This window comes from Camelus bactrianus, chromosome 2, assembly GCF_048773025.1.
Source record: "Camelus bactrianus isolate YW-2024 breed Bactrian camel chromosome 2, ASM4877302v1, whole genome shotgun sequence".
In the NCBI taxonomy this organism is placed as follows: domain Eukaryota; kingdom Metazoa; phylum Chordata; class Mammalia; order Artiodactyla; family Camelidae; genus Camelus; species Camelus bactrianus.
Window position 1 is genome coordinate 125391297 of NC_133540.1, and position 15933 is coordinate 125407229.

The 15933-nt window shown below is 42.7% G+C and overlaps 1 protein-coding gene and 1 non-coding gene across 11 annotated transcripts in view; one reads left to right on the forward strand and one right to left on the reverse strand.

Moving 5' to 3' along the window:
• LDB2 (LIM domain binding 2) overlaps window positions 1–15933 on the forward strand; it is a 349516-nt gene that overhangs the window by 235064 nt on the left and 98519 nt on the right. The window lies entirely within an intron of this gene.
• Window positions 12775–12848, reverse strand: TRNAS-AGA (transfer RNA serine (anticodon AGA)). Its single transcript has one exon. It is a non-coding gene; the product is annotated as a tRNA-Ser (tRNA).

Genomic DNA, 15933 nt, shown 5'->3' on the forward strand with positions numbered 1-15933 from the left:
CCCCAACATATAGTTAGCCCTTGGTGAATGTTTACTGGATGAATGCAAGAATTCCACTAAGCAAACTGACAAGACGTGGAGAAGATACATAATAATAACAGCAAATATGCTATTGAGAATCTACTAGACTGCAGGCCCAGTTCCGAATATTTGGTGTGTATTAACTCATTAAGCTCTCACAAAGCTCCATCAGGTACATTCTACCATTATCCCCATTTTACAGATGGGGAAACCTGGCATAGAGAGGTCAACAAACTTGCTCGGGGTCACACAGCTTGTTAGTGGTGGTACCAGGATTAGAAATGAGGCATGTTGGTTCTAGAGATTGTGCTTCTAAAACACTCCTTCACCTGATTAAATAGCAGAAAAAACCTCCTCTGGAGGGAAGCATACTTTCTCCTCTGTCAACAAGCAATCTCAGAAAGAACCAGGACACGGGCCACCCTTGGGGGCAGAACTGGGGGCAAAGTGAACCGACACCCCCAACCAGCCATCCACAGGGTAAAGGGAAAAGATAAATATTCTTTAAAACATATATTTTCTCTGTTACAGCCACCAGCTTTATAAATTCCTTAAAATACTGTCCCTAAGAGCTCTTACGTCCAAGGCACTTTGCTACCATGGCATTTGTTATTAGTTTAATTTTCAGTATTTTATGCCAGTCTCTAAGTTCTGGTAATAATGATAAGAAAAAGAAGAGTTAATAATGATTCAATGTTTTCTCTATGCTAAGCCCTGTTCAAAGTCCTTTGCACAGACTTGTGCAGTAGGCACAATCATTGTTATCCCCATTTTACAGATGAGGAAACCGAGGCTCAGGGGTTAAGAACTGGTGAGTGGTAGAGCTGAGACCCAGGCAGTCGGGGTCTACGGCTGCTCCCATGATTGCTGGTGGGTCTTAACGCACACATCGTGAAGAAAGATGCGCCCTTTAGACTGGCTTTCTCTGCCAAAAGTAGAAGGTATGTTATGGTTTTGCTGCTCTTTGTCTAAGACAAACCTGTTAAACACTTTTTAAAATCTATGCCAGCCTGTCTGTGTGTTCAGAAACCCACGGAAAGTGAGAAGTTTATAACACGTTAGAGCAATTAGTCTTTGGTCGTATATTTTCCAAGGAACATTTTGGGTGAACTTATACTTCATCATGAGGGATGGAAGCATTTCATTCCCACTATAAACCCAGCTGAACCTGCAGTTCTTACCCCAGCTCACCCTGAGGCCAAGTCCCACAGTCATCTCTTGACAGCAGAGGATTCTGGGTAACATTCCCACTATGCCAAAGGAAGATACAAAGAAAGAAACTTTGAAGCTGAGATTTGGCTTCTTGCCACTGTCTAGTTAACATAGGATTAATATTTTCCTTCTCTACATAAAATAGTAGTTTTCTAAGGGATCATAAATTTTTAAACCAGAGACTGTGTGATTTCTGATATTTTTTAATAAATTCAAATTTTTGGCTTCAGCTACCATTTTTAAACTCTGCCCTGCTTTGTACTTACTGAGAACATTCAAAACTTCAGAGCCCTTCATCTGTGAATTAATCATGTATGGCATATATGCAGTTGGAATTTAGCTATAAATATAAATGAAATTGCTCCAGCCATGGCAGGGTTCAAAAAAAAACTAAAGCAATTTTGGAGTTTTCAGTTTAAAAAAAAAAAGAGAGAAATTTTAAGGGAGAAAAAGAGGAGTCAAGTTGAGAGGAGTGATTAAGTATATTACAGTTTTTTACATTAAAATGTTGGGCTTGTGTGGTAGATGTACTTTATTCCTGAGGTTCTGCAAATCAGCTTATAAGCTCTACTGTCAAGGTGAAAGGAATTGAATAGTGTTTACCAGACTCCGGAGTATCTTTCTCACTTGACCTGCAGACTCATGAGAGGAAACTGCGGACATTAATCACCTCGAAGGGTGATCACATGAGGGGTTATATAGTTTTTCCCGGGTACCAGTTGGCAAGAGGGCTCACCAAGCTGGGGGACTGAGATGGATGAGACAGCAAGTGACAAAGATGGATCAACAGTGCCTGCTCTCCTAAGGGTGCACAACTTCGAAGCCGTTTTCCTCCCAGATAAGTCTCAGGCATAAATAGCTGGAAAGTGCTTTCATCTACTGTGGAGTTTCTCATCTGATCTAGTTGAAATGTCTTCACGGCTGGTGAGGGAGGGGCAGGAGCTGGCATTTGAGGCTGCGTCTCTGAGTTTCAGTCCCAGCTGTAATACTTGCTATGGGGCTCTAGCAAGTTCCCTAACCCGCTGGGAGACAACTTCATGTATAAAGCAAGAACGTCTGCCTTCTGAGTTTGCTTTGTCTGCACAGTTGAGATCAGCTGCTTTAATTACAGACTTATATTGAATGTCTGTTGGATGCTATGATGCTGTGTGAAGGGCTAAGGATACCAGAAACAGAGACTTCTCTCAAGGATTTTATCTCTAAGGAAGACAGACTAGTGAGCAATAATCAGAGTACACTGTGAGACATAGAACAATAGAAATCAGTGGAGAGTTATCGGGTTAGCGCAGGAGAAGGCTGAGAAAGTCTGTAACGTGTACTCACTCTGATTGCAAATGCACAAAAAAGTGGACGCAGTTTCCCCCCTCTCAGGGGAAGATGCAGAGAGGACCTGAGGACACTATTGGTACTCGAAAGGGAAGTCCCCAGCTGGGTGTCAGAAAGATGGCATGGCACCAGCAGAGACACGGGCAGTCAGAATGCAGTGACTGGGGTTGCAGGGCTAAAGCAGAGTCTGATCGAGGGAAGCTTGACTACCTTTCCTGGAGGCTGAGCTCCATCCTGAGGATCCTGAGCAGGAGAGGTGCAGGGTCAGATGTGATACAGGCACCGGGGCCATCCCAGCACGGAGCCTGGGACCCACTGCTTCGCCAAAGTGATCACTTACCGGCGACTGTTCATCTCCTTCCTGTGCACACTATTCAGCAATGATTTTTCCCCTTTCTTTCCGTTTATCTTACCTACCAGCCGTACTGAGACCCAATCCACATATCAGACAATTCACCTATTTAAAATACACAATTCATGAGACAAGTAAACTTATTTATAAAACAGAAACAGACTCACAGACATAGAAAACAAACTTATGGTTACCAGGGGAAATAGGGGAGGAGGGATAAATCGGGAGTTCAAGCTTTGCAGATACTAACTGCAATATATAAAATAGATAAACAAGGTCCTACTGTATAGCAGGGGAAACTATTCAATATCTTGTAATAACCTATAATGAAAAAGAATATGAAAAGGAATATATATATAACTGAATCGCTGTGCTATACACCAGAAACTAACACAACACTGTAAATTGACTCTACTTCAATTAAAAAAGTACACAATTCAGTGGTTAATACTATATTCATTGAGCTGTGCAGCCATCACCACAATCAATTTTAGGACATTTTCTTCACTCCCACAGAAAACTCCAAAGCCAGTCACCATCATGTTCCTTACTGCCTTCCCCCAGCCCCTGGCAACCACTAACCTACTTTCTGTCTCCATAGATTCTGGACATTTTGTAAATGGAAACCTACAGCAGGTGATCTTTTGTGACTGACTTCTTTCCCTTAGCATGTCTTCGAGGTTCACCCATGTTACAGTGTGTATCAGTAATTCACTCCTCTTTATGATCAAATATTATGCCCCTTGGGTGGACCACCGCATTTGATTTATCCAGGCCTCAATGGATAGATATTTGGGCTGTCTTCCCCCTGGGGCTGTTATGAATAATGCTGCTAGGAGCACTCATGTACAAGTTTGTGTGAGGACATATGCTTTCCTTTCTCTTGTGTAGATACCTTGTAGTGGTTTTGCGGAATCATATGCTAACTCTATGTTTAACCTTTTGAGGGAACTTGCAGACTCTTTTCCAAAGCGACTGCACCATTTTTCCCTTTTTTTTTTTCCTCTTAATGCCTGATATATTGTCTGTTGTTGTAAAGTGTGAACTGGGGAAGAGAACCAGGGCAAGGAGACACAACTTAATGTAGTCTGTTTTCATTTAATAGTCCAGGGAAGGGTTAGCTATTATTATAATAATGCTGCATACAAACCCCAGATCTCAGTGGCTTAGAATCACAGATATTTAGTTCTTGCTCTTAGGTCTACAAGTTGGCTGTAACTCTGCTGGCTCTGCTGGGATAGGTGGGGTTTGCCTGTAGTCTGTAGGTCAGGTTCATTCAGGGGCCAGTGTACCCAGGCCATATTCTTCCTATGGTGGGTGACAGATATATACGAGGCCATGACAAACCCCTAATATTCTTTTAGCCAAAGCAAGTCACACAGCTACACCCCAAAGTCAGCGGTGTGGGAAAGTTTGTTCTACTGATTTTTCAGGAAGGTTCTGCAGTGGTACATGGCAAAGTGTGTGTTTGTAGGATCCTATTATAAAAATGGAGTAGAGGTGTTGGACGGAAGGAGCTAATATCACACGGTCAATATGGAATTTACAGCACTCTAAACCAAGATGGCCAGCAGGGAAATAGACCGAAAGAGAGAAAGGGTAGAGAGATTTCCAAATTATAGCACATTTTTTAAAAAAAATGAAGATGTGAGAAAGTCATAGTAATTTAGAAGCCAGTCTTTGGAGATTTGCTTTAAAGAAAAGGTGAAGGTATTTTGTAATTAACCTATTGATTTTACATATTCTATTTCAATGCACAGAGTCCTTGAATGCTTGGTTACTTCACAGGATAAAGAAATTCAAGGATGGAAACAGCCTTCAGAGACATCTCATTCTATCCATAGAATCACTGAAAAATGTTGAAAGATTGAGGCCCTGGCTCCAGACTGGGTGGTGTCCCCTTCCCAAGGCCACTTGGTTCTATGCAATTCACCCTGGGTGCTTCTCATAATAATGACTTATATTCTACTGATTTTCAAGACAGCCCTTGAAGGAGATGCTATCATCACCCTACTGCACAAACAAGGAGGCTGGGACTTGGGAAGGTCCAGGCCAGAGTCACAGCTACCAAGTGTCGGGTCTGAGATTGGAGCTCGGAGCCCTCCAACTCCAAAGCCCACCCACAATCCTGGATGTTTCTGGGCAGAAAATCCCTGCTTCCATTAATTATGAATCCACCTCTCTTAACCAGAACCAGCCTTCTTTTAGCCATTCCTCCTAGTTTATCTTTTTTAAGTGGGTAAAACATTCCTCTTTGCAGCCTTGCTTATTCTTTGAATCTAGCTAGCTTCTCTTTTCTTTTTTATCACAGCTATTATAAGAGGAAAGCTTGACTTCCATATGAATTAGCTTAGGTTCTGAATCAGTGGGGTCTGAATCATTGGGGTTTAATCTAGTGCCTAGAAGATGGGGTCCTTTATCAGTGGGCTTCAGTTGTCCATGCTTCTCCCTTTGGCCACACACAGCCTACACTGAACGCAGCAGATACACAGAGCAGAAAGTTGTTTTTATTTCATCACCAGATTTTTTTCTCAAATTAAGTGTTCATGTCTTCATATCAGGTGGACCACTGGAAGCAAATAATATTATCAGAGGTACTCGGAATGGTAATAGAGTATAGTGAGAATGGAAGAAGGGAAAAACAAGGGTGTCCAGAAGGTTAATTGGCCTGAATATCTGATATGGAAGGTGAATGGAAAAGACAGAGTTTATCAAGAGAGGACAGTGGGGCTCTAAAATGTGGAATTATGAAAGAGAGAAACTTTATCAGAAAACATAAGACAAAAGCCGGCTCACAAGACCTAATGATGAGATTGATGGTGAAAAATGGGTACCTTGCTGGAGGTAGAAGCTAATGGCATTAGAGCAACCCTTCCTTAAGGAAACACCTGGAGCTCAGGATGAAATATTGAAGGACAGGTTCTGCTCATTTGTGTCTCTACACTGGTCGGCATTCTGTATTCAAAAAATTCTGTCAAAATCAGAATTTGCCCAAGTGGCGGTAATAAATCTCCCATGTATGCACTCTCTACTGTCTTAGCCATAAACAGGACTCAGTCAAACAGGGCTGCCATATTCTGCAGCATTCCAAAGGGATGAGTTCCTCCGTCAGAGCGTAGACAGCTGTGCTATGAGAACATTCATACGCTGGGTGTGAGCAATTGACAAGTTGACAAAACATTGACAAAAAACAATTACTCAAGAAGCAGCACTCGGAAAGGTTGTTTGTTGTTTAGGAAATACCAAAGAAACAGAAAGAACAAGGGAAGGTGCTATTTTGGCCAACGCGCTAAAACATTATTTCTCAGGTTGCATCTCAGGACACTTTCTGCAAGGAAAACATCAGTAAGTAAAATAATATACTATAATACAATAAATGAATCCTTTACATTTTATTTTTAAGATGCACGTAATTACTGGGCAGGATTGTTAAAAAAAATCACTAATTGCATTCCACCAAAGATCAAAATATGGAAGTTATTTTAAGATATCTATATGCAAATACTTGAAATAGACAAAATACTTTGAAGTGCTCAAACTATAAAATATATTTTATCAGTTTGAAATAATTAATATATTTTTAAGCATAATCTGCGTATGCTACTTATTTTGAGAATGATTTGCCTTCTTGGATTGGAAACGACAAAAGAATCAGGGTTTCAGCAGCATTTAACAATGATAATAATTATATAATATTGTGATTACTATAATGATATAAAATAACATCTAGGTCTTATTTTGTGCCATTAGCCATGCTAAATGTTTTACTTGTATTGTCTCAATGACTCCTTGATACTACCCTATGAGAAAAGAAGTTAAGCTTTTTTATAGGTAAGGAGTCTGAACCTTGAAGCAGTTTTATTACTTTTCCAAGATCGTACAGTGAGTAATCAGTGGAATTAGGGTCTGAACATAGGTATGTCTGAATCCACGCCTGGGCACTGCAGTTAGCGCATATGGAGTCTCCATGGGAATTAGGAAAAAGTGCCTCCCTCTCAAGATACTTTTATCTCCATCTGTTAGAAAATTGTTGTAATAAACTGATTGTGTAGACCAAGACAGCTTACTGCCATCTACCGGAAAATTGTTGGAATGAATACACTACACATGTATGATGTGCAGGATGTGAAAGGTTCTCCCTTACTGGTGGCTCTGCCAGGCTCTTTAATGATTCTCCAATTCAGACAGGAGAACCTTCTTATTTTCTAGAGAAAAAAAAAAAAAGAGAGAGAGAGAGAGAGAAAGTTCTCCTGCCCGCCCCCCTTCAATTTGTCCATTTTATTCAAACTTAATCCTTAATGAAACACTGCACTGATCTTGATACCAATTAGCTGTCTGTTTATCTAATATTTATTCACTGACCATCTACTAAGTGTTTGTACTCATCCAAGGGCATGTGAAGAGTAGCAAGAGAGAATGGCCACTTTCCAGGGGCTCACATTCTAGGTGGGGGAATAATTAAACCTATGATTACAATATGGAATAAAGGTCCCTGGGTTTCCTTGCAAGAACCACCTTCAAGTGGTTGGTCACGGCCACCTGTGGGGCAGCCACTGGCATGGAGGCGAAAATGGCCCCTGATTCTGGGTTCACAGAAAAGAAGCCTCAATGGACGATTCTTAGTTTGGCGAAAATGTTACTTTATTCCTTAATGTGTTTTGTTAAATTCTCCTTTTCTTTTTAATTTTTAATTTATCCTCTTCTTATATTTTTTCCTCGTTTCTGAGCTTTCAGTTTACTGAATTCATGTTCTTATCAAGTTGTTCTGTATCACAAAGCTTTGATGGGACAGTCTCTCTTTTTTGTTTATTTTTTCTTAGAAGTAGGTTTTTGTGCTGTCTTTTATCTTCTATGTTCCCTTTTCTTCTCTTCGTTTTAAAATATTCTTTCCCTGTATTATATCCCCATGGTTACCATGTAGTTCATTGTCATACTAATCTTGTCAGGAGGCTCAGACTTTCCAGGTGTCCTGATATGGTAAGGATGACCCCTTTGCTCTATCCTGGACTATCTGAGACTCTCTTTTTTCTAAGCAACCTCTTTTCGGAGACAATTTGACGTCTGGGGCTGAGCCCAGCCTTGGCGGTCGTGCTATGTTTCAACTCTCTGTTCCACTTCAGAAGGGTGTGTTTCTTTCCCTGGCCGCCAGTTCTTAAATTTCATGACATTACATCACGTGCCCTTCACTGTATAGTTACTCTTAGTAATTGGTTTTTTGCTGCTGTTTACTTTTCTTTGTTAAAGAGATTTCAAATTTAGGCAACTCCACCCCCTTCCTGGCCCCACTCTTTGTAATCCGTTAACCATGTGAAGAGTCTCTGTTACTCCACTTACCTGGCCCCGTTACTGTTCTCTTCTTATCTGTCTCTTTCTTCATGAGTCTATTATTTCATCTATTTGTTTATTCTGCATTTTTTTTTTTTGGCAGACCCACAAGATAGACTACTTGCCCTCATATTCCTTACAGAAAAAAAGGGATAATAAGACACTAAACAGGTGATTTTACTAGTAAGTAGTGTCGACTGAAAAAATGCACAACATAAAAGTTGGGAGGTATGTTTTATTCAGTGGACTTTCTGAAGACTTCAAGCCTGGGAGGCGGTCTCTCTGATCGCTCTAAAAGACTGCTTTGAAGAGAGAGGGGAGGATCTTGGATACATAGGAGTTTTTGCAACAAAGACCAAGTAGTTGGAACATTAAAAAATGACTGTTAATTAAAGAAAACCAGACATCTCAAGATAAGGAATTCAGTGCTTTTCTATGTATGAGAAGATGCGAAAGTCTGGGCTCACTGCAGTCATTCCTTTGACGTGCACCTAGCTCTCTGGAGCCAGTATCCTGTGTTTCCCATCCTGAGTCTCCTCAGAGGGCCCCGCTGGGGGCGGCTGCAGCGGCTGAGGGCTTGGCAGGGGGCAGCCTGCTTGTCTCCATCCTGAGTTCCCTCCTCACCATCAGGGGCGGTAGTGGCTGATGACTTGATGACCACAGACCACAGTGTCCTTTGTTTATTGATATGGCAGGCAATATTTTTCATTCACATTAGTACATTCCAATTGAGATAAGTTCTATAAAGGAGAAGTTTGGGGTGCTACAAAAATATATAAGGTAGAGTGGCACAGAGTAGATGTTTAACAAATAATTAGTGGATAGATGGATGGTTGGATGGATGGATGGGTGGGTGGATGGATGGATAGATGAAAACCAACTCCACAAAGTGAGACTGCCATGAAGTCCTCTGGAGGCAGATGGATAATGGATGCTCTCAGATATCTTTGTCTCCTGATGTTCTGCACAGCTAAGTCTCTGGTTACATAGTCATTGAAGGAATGAATTTAATGTAAAATGTGAGCTACATTCAATATTTGAAAAGAAAAGTAATTTTTTGGTTCCAGCTTCTTCTATATTTATTTTCTTGCATCATAATGGCTATCTTTTTCTCATTTTTTTTTTTTTTTTTTTGGCGAGGGCCGTATTTAGAATGCTTCACCTACCCTTGGGTTTTGTTTTATAGCTCTCTCTGAAGCCAAGTCATGCCTGTGCCAAATTTCTATAGACCCGATTTAGTACAATTAGCTTTTTACCCTTTAAATTATTTCATGTGGTGACAGAAATTTGGGAGGTGTTTGCTGCTGTTATTGTTGTTTGGTTGGTTTTGCTAGACAGGGTAGGGACACTTCGCTTAGAACTAATTCTGCCTATAATTATTCAAGGGGAGAAATGTGGAACTAAGTAAGGATTATAGTTATTTCGTTTATTTTCTTCCTCTGTAAACCTTATCATTTTTTTCAAAGCTCTCAAACCCCTCTCTGAAATATTATTCCAAATTGAAGAATTCAAGTCTGAGTTTGCTGTTCTCCTTTGCACCAGCAGGATATAAGGCATTTAAACAGTATCTTACAAATTCCAAATTGTGCTGACTTCTCTCACATAACATGCGTTCTTGTCTTGTAATAACCTTCCCTTGTTTGTGTTGAGCGCCAGATGACAAACTCATGTGCAGGAAACGTAAGGTGCCTGCTTTTATGCCCTAATACCATGCATGGTGCTTGGCAGGTAGAAGTAATTGACTGGATAAATGTTTGCTGAATGAATGAATAAAATGAAGGAAGATGCAAACTTTCAAAGTGCAGTGTGGACAGGATTGGTAAAACACCAAAGCATTAAAAGTTAATTTGAAAATCAAGGGAAAGGCTGACACATTGGCTATCATTAAAATTGTGCGCATTTCCTTTTCATTTAGGAAGTTCTTTTAAGTTTTGTTTAAAATATGAGTTCCTCCTTCTCGGGGATTCTCTGCACTCTGAAGCCGGAGCTGGCTTTGGCTGAGCTGGGAGGGGTGACTTCCTGAGCTCTCCGGCTGTCTTCCTTCAACAAAGATTTAGGGAGTATTTCCTCCAGGCCACCTTGTGTTGCTGCATAGGGAACCCTCCTCTGGTAACGAGCATCAGCTACAGCAACCGAGGAGGAAGGAAGTCATGCCCATTACACAGATGAGGAAAATGAAGAGATGCTAAATCAAAGAACAGAGCACTCTTTGCATGCATGGTATAGTGTATTTCTTTCAGGCAACACTGAGCCTTTTTAAGGTACATTTTCTAGCAGAATTCACTGTTCCTTTCTTTGCACCCACATGATGCTTCATTTGTGAAGACTTTCCCCTGTTAGTGTTTTATGTAACTATCCCCATCCCACCCCACGCCCACCCCAGGTTGCAAACTCCATATACGTTTGCAAACACAAAGCCCTTCTTATGTGCCAAAGACTGTTTCTAAGCACTTTATATATATTAATTTAATCCTTCTAACCCTATAACCCATGAGGTGAGGGCTGTTAACATACAACTTTTAAAAAGAGGAAATGAAGCAGAGATGGATGAAGTCACTTGTCCAAGCTGTTCAGCTGGGAAGCAGCAGGGTCTGGATTCGAACCCTGGGACCTGACTCTGGACTTTAATATGCTCAGCTCCCTCACCTTGGACGGAGGGTGTGTCTTGTTCAGTCTTTACCTTACGCATCTGCTGTGGCTGCTACCTCTTGGCCAGCTCTCAGTAGAAGAAAGCTCCGCAGTTAGAATGTGGAAGAATGACTCAGCCTCACCGTCTTATTCCCAGACTTCCTTCCATGGCCTGTCCCGACACCCCCTGTCTTAATGAAGGTGCCCCATTATTCCCTCACTGAGCAGCCAGGCTTCCTTTGGTAGTTTTATCACAATGAATTACTCTCCATTCATGAATGCAATCATGTGCTTATTGTTGAGTAGATTTTAAGCTCCAGGAGGAGAGATGGGGACCCCTGGTTGATCATGTCACCAGCCCTGCACCCGACTCAGAGGAGGCAAGTCATAAATACTTGTGGGATTGAAGAATAAGGCATAGTTAACTTTGTAGAGTAGTCACATTGTATCGTTTAAGCGCCCTCATCTTTGCTTAGAAGAGTGGCATGGTGTGGCAGCCTGATTTCTATCAAAAAAACCACCCTCTCTGTAACCTAGAGGGATGCTGGAAAAAATATCCACCCAGGACAGGACTTCTACAGGGCATTCAGACCTTTCTCACAGACAACTGGGCTTCTTTAGGAGAGGCTGAGAAAACAACCTAGGTTTTGTGACTAAAACCTCATTCATTTAACTCCACAAATGGAGAACCTTGTGAGTATTTTCCCCAGGTTGGGCAGGGCTGGGCTGCGACCATGTTTCCAAAGCCAGTTATTTACAGCAACAAGACAGGAGGAGCTTTTGTTTATCCTCAAGCAAAATGGTTTTGAGGCATCTCAGCACCTAAATTGCTTGTGATCAGTTAGGGGTTTCCGATTTCAATTAAAGCAGATCCAACCGGACTCCTATCTGGAAATTCTTGGTTATCAGGGAGTGCAAATTGCAGAGTAAACTTTAATGCAGCACAGATAATGCTTCCTAAAGTCTTAGGGCAATTATATTGCCTCTTCTCCTAGACGGATGGTTTCTCAGCTCTCCTTTGTGCAGATCCTATGTGAACGGCTGTGACGTACGTGAGCTGTGATTCTCCAGGCTGCTTCAGAGGCTTCTGTTCTTGTTTTAGCTGGCAGATAACTTACGAATTTAAAAAAACATGCCATCGCTCTAAAATCATTACATGGTCTAGATTTCTCAGCAATTCAAACTGCCCCGCTTGTCCGCTCCCCCCACACCCACCTTGTCCAAATGTAAGAGGATTTAGCGCAATAAAATGATTCCTCTTACTAATTTCAAAGAATAAATATGCAGAGTTGAAAACAAAATACGTAAATAGAAGTTTTCATACAGCTGGAAGGATCTTCAGGTAAATTACGGCGTCTTATTGTCTGGGGATCAGCTTCTCTCCTAGATAATCAGAGCCCCGTCGCAAATACAACACTCCCAGGGGCTGCTCCCGTGGGCTGGCGTCAAGGTACACTACCTGGGACCTCTTTGCTGCTGAGTGTGATCTCTGCATCTCTCCACCACCAGTTTCTTTGGTCTGATGACTTTGGGAGAAGAGGAGCAAGGACAGGCTGGTGGGGACAGCAGGGAAAGATACAGGACTTTCCACATTGCCATGGCACTCCCCAGGGACCCAGGTGGACTGGAATCTCAGCTCTGTCTCTGCTGTAGTAGTGTGGTCCTGAATAGGCCACTCCAGCTTCCTGAGCCGCAGTGTCCTCATCTGTGAAATTGGAAGAACATAACCATGACTTTCAGGAATTGACCCTCAGTGTAACTCAGTTGGGACTTTTTAGTCATTTGTGATGGGGCTTTATGCTGTATATGCCCTCCTGTAAGGCAATTCTAAACCCTGCAAAAATTCTGAACAGCTGACCACCTGAGTGACCATTCTTCCACTCTTTAGGGACCACTTATTTATTTATTTATGGAGGTACTGGGGATTGAACCCAGGACCTCATGCATTCTGAGCATGTGCTCTACCACCTGAGCTATCCTCTCCCTCCAGGGACCACTTCTTAGTGAGAGCTTCTGCTTGTCTGCTTCTCTGGAAGACATCTGAGAAACTAGGACATGACAAATGAAGACCAGAGACCCCCAGGTAGGGGCGCTAAATCCCAGACAGCAAATCTCTTGTATTTCACTCACACCAGCGCCCATGAGGCTTGACCTGGAATCATATTGACTCTTCTGACACATTTCTGAAGGGTTTGGTTACTTGGTTTTCTAACTGATGGGAAATTAAAAGGAACAAATAAAAGAGTGGGGCTGCTCCCAAGGGTGAACCAACAGAGAGGAGTCAGGTGGTGACATAACAAAGGTGAGATGTGGAATCCATTTCTTGCCCTTCCTTCTCACCCAACATAAACATTGGAAAGCGCAGACTCAATGACGGTTGATGTAGATATAAACATCCCCACACACTGTCAGTAGCATTCAAGGACACAACTGCATTCCCAGCACTAACCAAGGGCAGCATATATATGGTTCCCACGGCTCCCTTCTCCTGTGCCCAAAGCAGACCTCAAAAGTCACTCTTGGTGGGAGGGTAGCATACATTCCTCGCATACACAAGATCCTGGGTTCAATCCCTAGTACCTCCTCCAAAAATAAGTAAACTTCATTACCTCCCCCTCAAAATTAATAAATTAAATTAAAAAAATTTTAAGTCAATCTTGACACTCTTTAACTGATGCTAGTACAAGACATCCTTGTACTGACTCCAGACTCTTTCCTCAGTCTTACTCAGGCACCACCTACCAAGCCTTCGAACTTAATCCAGGAGCCGACATTCATTTTCACTCTCTGTGTAATGATGACTATTTAAAAGGATAGGAACACCAGTAGCCATATTTGAGAGAGGTTTTCTGTAATGTTGGGGGAGAGGGTAAAAAAGATTTGATTCATTGAAGGATGCGTAGGATTTTGTCAAGCGAGAAAGTTGGGAAGGGCCTTTGCCTGAAGTTATTTTTCTCGTCTTAAAATTACTAAGAAGATGAAGCATGGCAAATCGATCTGAGGCAAACTCACTGGCTGTTAATCTGCAGTGGAATCAATTACTTTGGTCCAGGGCTTCCATTGTAGCTAAGGGCGTGGCAAACCGCCCCGGAGACATTTTAAGGCGGATGACATCCTCCCGTGTTGGGAGGACCTGGTTTGGAGCTTCTGGGGCCTGAGATACAGGCATGCCATTTTTTAAGGGTCCCTGGAATTCACATAATCCTTACAAACAACATTTTGATGAACTGAGTCAAAGGAATGCAACCCGCCTGTTTCTGGTTCACGTCAAGTTTAAGGGCTCAGAAGTTAGAGGAAGAGGTGCTGGGCAAGGGGTATCGTCCAATGTTACGAAACCCCAAACATTTGAAACAGAGCCTACTTTCCTTTTCCTTGTGTTTAACCCAAAGCTCAAGGGCTTTCTGGCCTATTCCTGAACCTTTCTAATCTCCTCCAGGCTTTTATGACCCACACAAGGATCAGGATGTGTTTCTCTCCTGGTGTGTGCACAGACAGAAGGGGCAGAATCCAAGTCATAAGTTGCCGCTTTGTGTCAGTTGCTTGGGCCTCCAGTGTCTGCAGGGTCTGGGTGATCGGGCCCGTCCTCAGAAGTCAGTTCTCCCACCCCTCAACAGAATAGGCAGTAATTCACTGAAAGGGCCAGAGCATCGCGCCTCAGTGTGCAGGCACGTTTCAGGGGCAAGGCGTGTGGTCTCCTTACATGGAGTTGCTCTGCCCCATGTAGGTTTACATATTCATTTCAAGAATATTTTTGACCCCGACAGTGCGCATTTGAGATACAGAAATGCATGCTATAGGCTATAACTCTCAATTAATAGGAAAGAAAGACATAGATACATTATAATATAGTGTGATGCACGTTATGTGAGAGGGGATACTTGCTGCTAGGGGAGGACACAGGTGGCTCCTCTGACATAGCCTGGGTACTGGGGTGGGGTCAGGTCACTGGACGTCAGCAGTGATTTCCCACAAGAGAAGGTCTGTGAATTGGATTTAGAAGTATGTGTAGGTGTTCACTAGAAAGATGATAATTGTGGGAAGGATAAAAGGGAGATGGGAGAGAGAGCAGTCCTGGTAGGAGGAGCAGCGTATGAAAAACGCTGAGGCCTAAGGAAGCGTGCGATGCTTGGTGGCATTACTAGGCAGGTAATTCTGGCCAGATCAGGCAGCACCTTTCATGTGCCACCCTGGGGCAGCGAAATGAAGACCCTTGACTTCCAAGTGGCTGGTAAGGCCCATTATGTGAAGGACCCCCAAAGGCTCAGAGCTAAAGTGAGACTTGAATGTAGATTCAGGATGTAGAATGAAGAGGTTGGGCGGAGGATATAGGGGCATCCAGATACCCAACACTTTTCAATCTACCTGGGTCCACCCACTGCCCCTGTAGATTCCTCAGGCCCTGGGACTGGCCTACCTACTTCCCTTTACGCTGCCCACACACACAACACAACAGGCCCCACATCCCAAGCCAGTGTACCGCAGAAACAGTCTCCCACATTTCCCCGCACCCAGGATCCTCTCTGCCCCTGAGGGAAATAAGCCATCACCCCATTTTAGAAGAATACAGAGTTGGCATGGTTCTGGCACTGGAAGAGGGAACTCCAGGTGCGGAAAAGAAATTGTGTAGGGGGTTCTGAAAGCCAGTGGCTCCCTTTCTGTCTGTCATCTTCTCTCAATGGGTGTCTCCCATGATTGCCACCCAAGGCTGTTATTAGGCTACCAGTAGAACACTGCTCAGTTCACCCTTTAATGCTGTATGCCAATTAAAGATTTTAAAACACCAACAACAACAACCAAAAAGTCACCTCTGTCTTGGTTCTAGTTAAGTCATTAACATCTTTGACATTGCCTGGGATTTTCACAAAAATTTTACCTATCGACAAGGAAGTGCAAATGAGAAAATGAACAAAGAGAAACCCAGTTGAGTGACACGGTGCAGCTTCCTGGTGCTATTATAATTGGGGCTATTCCTAGGCTTCACAAGGCCTGTCCTCCTCTGTTTTTACAAGACATGGTAATGACCACAGCCACGTCCATGAGTTAGAAGTTGCCCCCTTTGGATGGGTATA